Here is a 7373-nt window from a genome sequence, read left to right as displayed (position 1 = left end):
GTATCAAAGGACGTGTCGTGGCTAATCCTGCTCAAGTGATATGAATGAATCTGCAATTTATCAGAACGTTTACAACTCACAGTGAGTGTGTGAGTTTACGTTTTACGCCACCTTCAGTAATATTCCATTAATATCATGACATTGCACCCATGTGGGGAATCGCCGTTACGCGCTAAATGCTTTAGCCACTGGGCTACCCCGACGGCCCCAACTCACAATGAACGATATTCCGTCTGTTCTTGTGGATGCTCTTAACGTTTTCCACGTTTCAAAAATTTAGATTTCAAACTCTACTGGTTTCAACATAGTTAAAATGATCTCCTGTCTAAACATGCATAAGTCGCCATATTAATCTTTATCAAATACCTGCAGACGAAATATAGAAGATCTGATTACACAATGCCATTTAGAAAGTGGTAAAATGCAACATATGTTATATTTGGGATTGCTCTTTCTTAGTCCAGACTACCAGACTTCCATGTTGTGGTTAGATGACTGATTAGGTGCTAGACTCTGTGAGTTCGAGTCTCAGATAGGACTCCAGATAGTCCAAAAAGTACTAGAATTTCTGCTTTACTAACAATATGTCTAACAATACAAACAACAAGTATGGGAACACCCTCCAATTTGATAGCCAAGCACAAACGTTACACTGGTGGCTTGATTAACTGATAAAAGTGAAAGGTATCTGTGACATGTGCTTAAAGACTTTAGACGACATTTTGAAACAACAGCTGGAGCAACTGCCTCAACATTCTTTCAGTTTATAAAGTGTCCAAAAACCCGAAGATGTCAAACGCCCAAACGCAACAACCTGGTGTACACATGAGAAGCAGACTTCCTATGCATGCTGTGGCAACTTTTCTTTAACAGAAGCTGCTGACAGAATATTCTGTCTCACAGTCCCTGAACCACATTATTTGCCTTCTGCCAGTCTTTCTCTGCAGTGCTAAAGCCTAATATGAAGCAAGTCTAGATTTCCTCAGGTTCTGAATCTCTGGTCTCCGTGCTGGGGCTTCTTTTCAATAAAAATGGGGTTGTATGTTACTATCAAAATTATATATATTTACAGACTACGCCTTAGTCTACAGAGTTGAAACCTCATAATGACCCCAACATGCCTCATCATCAACCACTAAACGACCACAACAGAGGGAGAGCCATTTCATGGCTAGGAGACAGTGAATCCATAAAAAGTGCTGCTCGCCGTTTTCAGGTGTCGCCTTGCGTCATTCACAGGCCAGGGAAGGGTTCCAAACCACCGGCACAGCACGGGACAGACCTCGATCAGGAAGGTCACGAAAAACGACTAGGGCAGAAGATCGAACGCCTATAGGAACCGCTTCACAACTACAAGTGCTCTATGGCTGCAGCTCGTACATGCAAACAACACAAACGTCAGCATCTCAACCATCAGGAACCGTTTCAGAGCAGCTAATCTACAGTCACGTCGTCCAGCGGTGCAATCTCCTTTTCGTCCACATCATAGAGCTGCACGAGTGACCTGGGCCAGAGCCCATTTCAGATGGAATCAGCAACAGTGATCTAGGGTACTCTTCACTGACGAGTCACGATTCTGTCTAGGGCACAATGATGCACAAGCCAATTTAAGTGGATTGAGGTACCGAGATGAGAATCTGTGTCCTCTGGTTCTTCCAGCTTTGAACACCATTGGTGCCGGAGCGCAACTGCAAGACGACAATACCGGTCCACATCGGGCTTGAGTCGTTAGAGACTTCTTGCGACAGAATCACTGTCACAGGCCAGCTTATTCACCGGATGTGGGTCCAACTGAACATCTGTGGAACATTCTGGGATGACGTATTAGAGACAACCATGGAATGGCACCGTACAGTGGCTCCAGATAGAATGGCAATCGGTTTCACAAGCTACCCTGCGCACCCTTGTGAGATCCATGAGGGGCAGATGTACAGAATGCATCAATCAACGTGGAGGACACACTCGCTATTGACTCTGTGACTTACAGTTTTGACCACTGTCCTCTTCCGCTGTTTATACTGAAACTGTAGTCAGTGATATCTGCCCATTATTCTTTTCAGTGAAAATGTTGTGGGCTGTCTGAAACCTTTCTATTACCCGCTTCCTCGAGAAGTCTCTGGGTCGTATCGTTGTCATCCTGGTCACCCAGCAGAAAATGGGTACCCGGTGGTATTTCATATCACTATAAACCTTCTAGCATGTCCATCAGGTTGTATGTGCTTAAAGTATGTCCCTGCGACGTGGAGTTAGCGCTAAATACGTGCTGAGGCATCAGACAGTTGCGGAAAAGGGCGTTGTTTATCAAGCATAATGAGCTTTGTCTACCCTGCTTTAAGATATACTCCATGAACATCAGCGCGGGTGCAAACGAAACGTGTTTGACAGGTGTAGAAAAGCGTTAACCACTAGTCCCCTTACTGACCAGCAAATACGGTAATACATTCTTCCAGAACATGTTCCAGATTGTTCAGAAAAGACTCTGACGATCGCATTTATTGTTCCGACTGAGTGCAGAGACTCGTAATAAATTTATCGTAAAAAAAGAGTCGATGCAAGGCCCCACTAAGTAAATTCTTCTCTTACTACAATAAACCACAATGACACAAGTCAGTGACAATGGTCGTATTCAAATAAAATCTCCATTATTTCACAACGTATGTTTCCTTCTTGCCGAGTCAAGGGGCCTCCAACAACTCAACATAGGTTTTCTTTGTAGAATTGTTTTTGACTATTGCAACTACTCTGCTTGAGGGTTTGAATGGCTTTTCGATAAATCCAAAGCAAAAAAGTGCAATATACTCAGGAACAGAGCGTAACTGTGTAAACAAGCCCGTGGTGTTCCAAACAATGTGAGTGCTAACAAATCGATGCAGTATGCTACTCAAAAGCAGTTAAGGACCTCTCAGTTACTTTCTATTGATATATTTTTCAGCTTGTAATCACGCCATGGTGTTCCAAGAAATGTGAAGTGAACACGTCGATGTAGCATGCTACTCAAAAGAAGCTAAGGACCTGCCCATATTAACACCATCTCATCTAAGAGACATTTCTTTTAAATCCTGAACTTGTTCGTTTGTATTAGTTAGGTATTGTATTTTCTACGGGGGTTTGATGATATGTCCTCTTCATTTCTTAAACACTACTGTACATGTTAACATTGTTTTGAACGCATTAGCCATTTTTCTTGATAAAATTGCATAGTACACATTAGCATATCTTTTAGCAAATCAAAACACTGATTACAGAACACTCTGGTCTCCTGTTTACTGGGTTACGTCCCGTTGCGCAACTTAGTGATATAACCAGTCCAGAACTTTTAGACTCATCAAAATAACTGGATACATAAACATTAATCAGTATGATTTGGTTCGTCTATGCACTCAGATAATTCAACACTATGCTCCTTCTTATCCCTGCAAACAAGTCGCACAGCTTGCTCTGTCGTACAGCGACCTCTGACAAACGGAAACCTGGAAATCGTGGAAATCTCAAAATGTATTTTGCACACATTAACGTTGTCGTGTACGTATCAACATTGTATCGCAAACACTGGCGTTGTCTTATACTTGTCAACGCTGTATTGCACACGTTAGCATTGCTTTATACGTATCAACGCTGTATTGCACACACCGGCATTACTTTATACGTATCAACGCTGTATTGCACACATTGGCATTACTTTATACGTATCAACGCTGTATTGCACACATTGGCATTGCTTTATAATAGCATTGCCTTATACGCATCAAAGCTGTATTGCACATACTGGCATTACTTTATACGTATCAACGCTGTATGGCGCACATTGGCATTACTTTATACGTATCAACGCTGTATTGCACACATTGGCATTGCTTTATCATAGCATTGCTTTATACGCATCAACGCTGTATTGCACACACCGGCATTACTTTATACGTATCAACGCTGTATTGCACACACCGGCATTACTTTATACGTATCAACGCTGTATTGCACACATTGGCATTACTTTATACGTATCAACGCTGTATGGCGCACATTGGCATTGCTTTATAATAGCATTGCCTTATACGCATCAAAGCTGTATTGCACATACTGGCATTACTTTATACGTATCAACGCTGTATGGCGCACATTGGCATTACTTTATACGTATCAACGCTGTATTGCACACATTGGCATTACTTTATACGTATCAACGCTGTATTGCACACATTGGCATTACTTTATACGTATCAACGCTGTATTGCACACATTGGCATTACTTTATACGTATCAACGCTGTATTGCGCACATTGGCATTACTTTATACGTATGAACGCTGTATTGCACACATTGGCATTGCTTTATAATAGCATTGCCTTATACGCATCAACGCTGTATTGCACACACTGACATTATTTTATACGTATCAACGCTGTATTGCACACATTGGCATTACTTTATACGTATCAACGCTGTATTGCACACATTGGCATTACTTTATACGTATCAACGCTGTATTGCACACATTGGCATTGCTTTATAATAGCATTGCCTTATACGCATCAAAGCTGTATTGCACATACTGGCATTACTTTATACGTATCAACGCTGTATGGCGCACATTGGCATTACTTTATACGTATCAACGCTGTATTGCACACATTGGCATTGCTTTATCATAGCATTGCTTTATACGCATCAACGCTGTATTGCACACACCGGCATTACTTTATACGTATCAACGCTGTATTGCACACACCGGCATTACTTTATACGTATCAACGCTGTATTGCACACATTGGCATTACTTTATACGTATCAACGCTGTATGGCGCACATTGGCATTGCTTTATAATAGCATTGCCTTATACGCATCAAAGCTGTATTGCACATACTGGCATTACTTTATACGTATCAACGCTGTATGGCGCACATTGGCATTACTTTATACGTATCAACGCTGTATTGCACACATTGGCATTACTTTATACGTATCAACGCTGTATTGCACACACCGGCATTACTTTATACGTATCAACGCTGTATTGCACACATTGGCATTACTTTATACGTATCAACGCTGTATGGCTCACATTGGCATTACTTTATACGTATCAACGCTGTATTGCACACATTGGCATTGCTTTATAATAGCATTGCCTTATACGCATCAACGCTGTATTGCACACACTGACATTACTTTATACGTATCAACGCTGTATTGCACACATTGGCATTACTTTATACGTATCAACGCTGTATTGCACACATTGGCATTACTTTATACGTATCAACGCTGTATTGCACACATTGGCATTGCTTTATAATAACATTGCCTTATACGCATCAACGCTGTATTGCACACACCGGCATTACTTTATACGCATCAACGCTGTATTGCACACACTGGCATTACTGTATACGTATCAACGCTGTATGGCGCACATTGGCATTACTTTATACGTATCAACGCTGTATGGCGCACATTGGCATTGCTTTATAATAGCATTGCCTTATACGCATCAACGCTGTATTGCACACATTGGCATTGCTTTATACGTATCAACGCTGTATTGCACACATTGGCATTACTTTATACGTATCAACGCTGTATTGCACACATTGGCATTACTTTATACGTATCAACGCCGTATCAACGCTGTATTGCACACATTGGCATTACTTTATACGTATCAACGCTGTATTGCACACATTGTACTTGTGAACATTGTATTGCACAGACCCGTGAAGGTCCCGGGGTAGAATAGGCCTTCAGCAACCCATGCTTGCCATAAAAGGTGACTATGCATGTCGTAAGAGGCGACTAACGGGATCGGGTGGTCAGATTAGCTGACTTGGTTGACACATGTCATCGGTTCCCCATTGCGCAGATCGATGCTCATGTTATTGATCACTGGATTGTCTGGTCCAGACTCGATTGTTTACAGACCGTCGCCATATAGCTGGAATATTGCTAAGTGCGACGTAAAACTAAACTCACTCACTCACTCACTGTATTGCACACGTTACTGTTTTCTTATACGTATCAACATAGTATTAGACACTAGCGTTTTCTATAACTTGTTAACACTGAACTGCACACACTACCATTGTCATATAGGTATCAACACTGTATTGCACACATTCGCGGTCTTTCACTTGTTAACACTGCACTGCACACATTAGCGTTATGAACATTCTATTGCACACACTAGTGTTGTCCTGTAGGGGTTTCCTAGGTATGTGGCCACTAACAGGATACACAGAAGAGTGCATACTACTAATGCATATGTTTCTACCATGAAACACACATACTTAGACCAAAAGCATCAGAATATGTGACACAACATCAACTGCTTGTGAATACAACCCTAAAAATGTTATTTCGATCTTACCAGTATTGGAACATTCCCTTGCAAAAATGAATGAATGTGACACAACATAAGTGCATCTGAAAATGGGAGCAAACACATATTATTCCTGAGAGAAGATCTGGTCAGATACAGGTCAACTCATTCAAACCTTACGCAGCATATACTATGGATATTAGCACAAGCATATCCTCATCTTAGATATTGCATCCAATACTCTCTCAAAGTAGCTTCCACGCCAATTTTTACATCGAGAATGTTCCAAGTGCATCTTAGATATTGCATCCAATACTCTCTCAAAGTAGCTTCCACGCCAATTTTTACATCGAGTATGTTCCAAGTGCATCTTGGATATTGCATCCAATACTCTCTCAAAGTAGCTTCCACGCCAATTTTTACATCGAGAATGTTCCAAGTTTATCTTGGATATTGCATCCAATACTCTCTCAAAGTAGCTTCCACGCCAATTTTTACATCGAGAATGTTCCAAGTTTATCTTGGATATTGCATCCAATACTCTCTTAAGGTAGCTTCCACACCAATTTTTACATCGAGAATGTTCCAAGCTTATCTTAGACATTGCATCCAATACTCTTTCAAGGTAGCTTCCAGACCAATTTTTACATGGAGAATGTTCCAAGTCCATCTTAGATATTGTATCCAATACTCTCTTAAGATAGCTTCCAGACCAATTACATTTCCAAAATGTTCCAAGTGTAGCACACATGCTTTTGATTGTGACAAACATGCTCTTCTACACTGTGAGTATTATACAACTGAATTAAGTGAGTTCTTCTCCATCCCCATTGACAGGTTGCATGTACAAAATCATCTTCAAATGTAAGTTTTGGATGAAAATGACATGCTTGCACTGTTCTGGGATCCGGTTCAAACACTACTTGGACTTCCAAGCAAAGCCACTCGGGAAAGTGTATCACTATTATTCTGTAAATATATACTTCATCTAAAAAATGTATCACACAATCCTCTTTTCATCTGCTGTGCAGCAATTCCTGTCATTTGTGTACATATATG

Source organism: Haliotis asinina, chromosome 7, assembly GCF_037392515.1.
Source record: "Haliotis asinina isolate JCU_RB_2024 chromosome 7, JCU_Hal_asi_v2, whole genome shotgun sequence".
In the NCBI taxonomy this organism is placed as follows: domain Eukaryota; kingdom Metazoa; phylum Mollusca; class Gastropoda; order Lepetellida; family Haliotidae; genus Haliotis; species Haliotis asinina.
Note: the sequence above shows the minus strand (reverse complement) of the source record.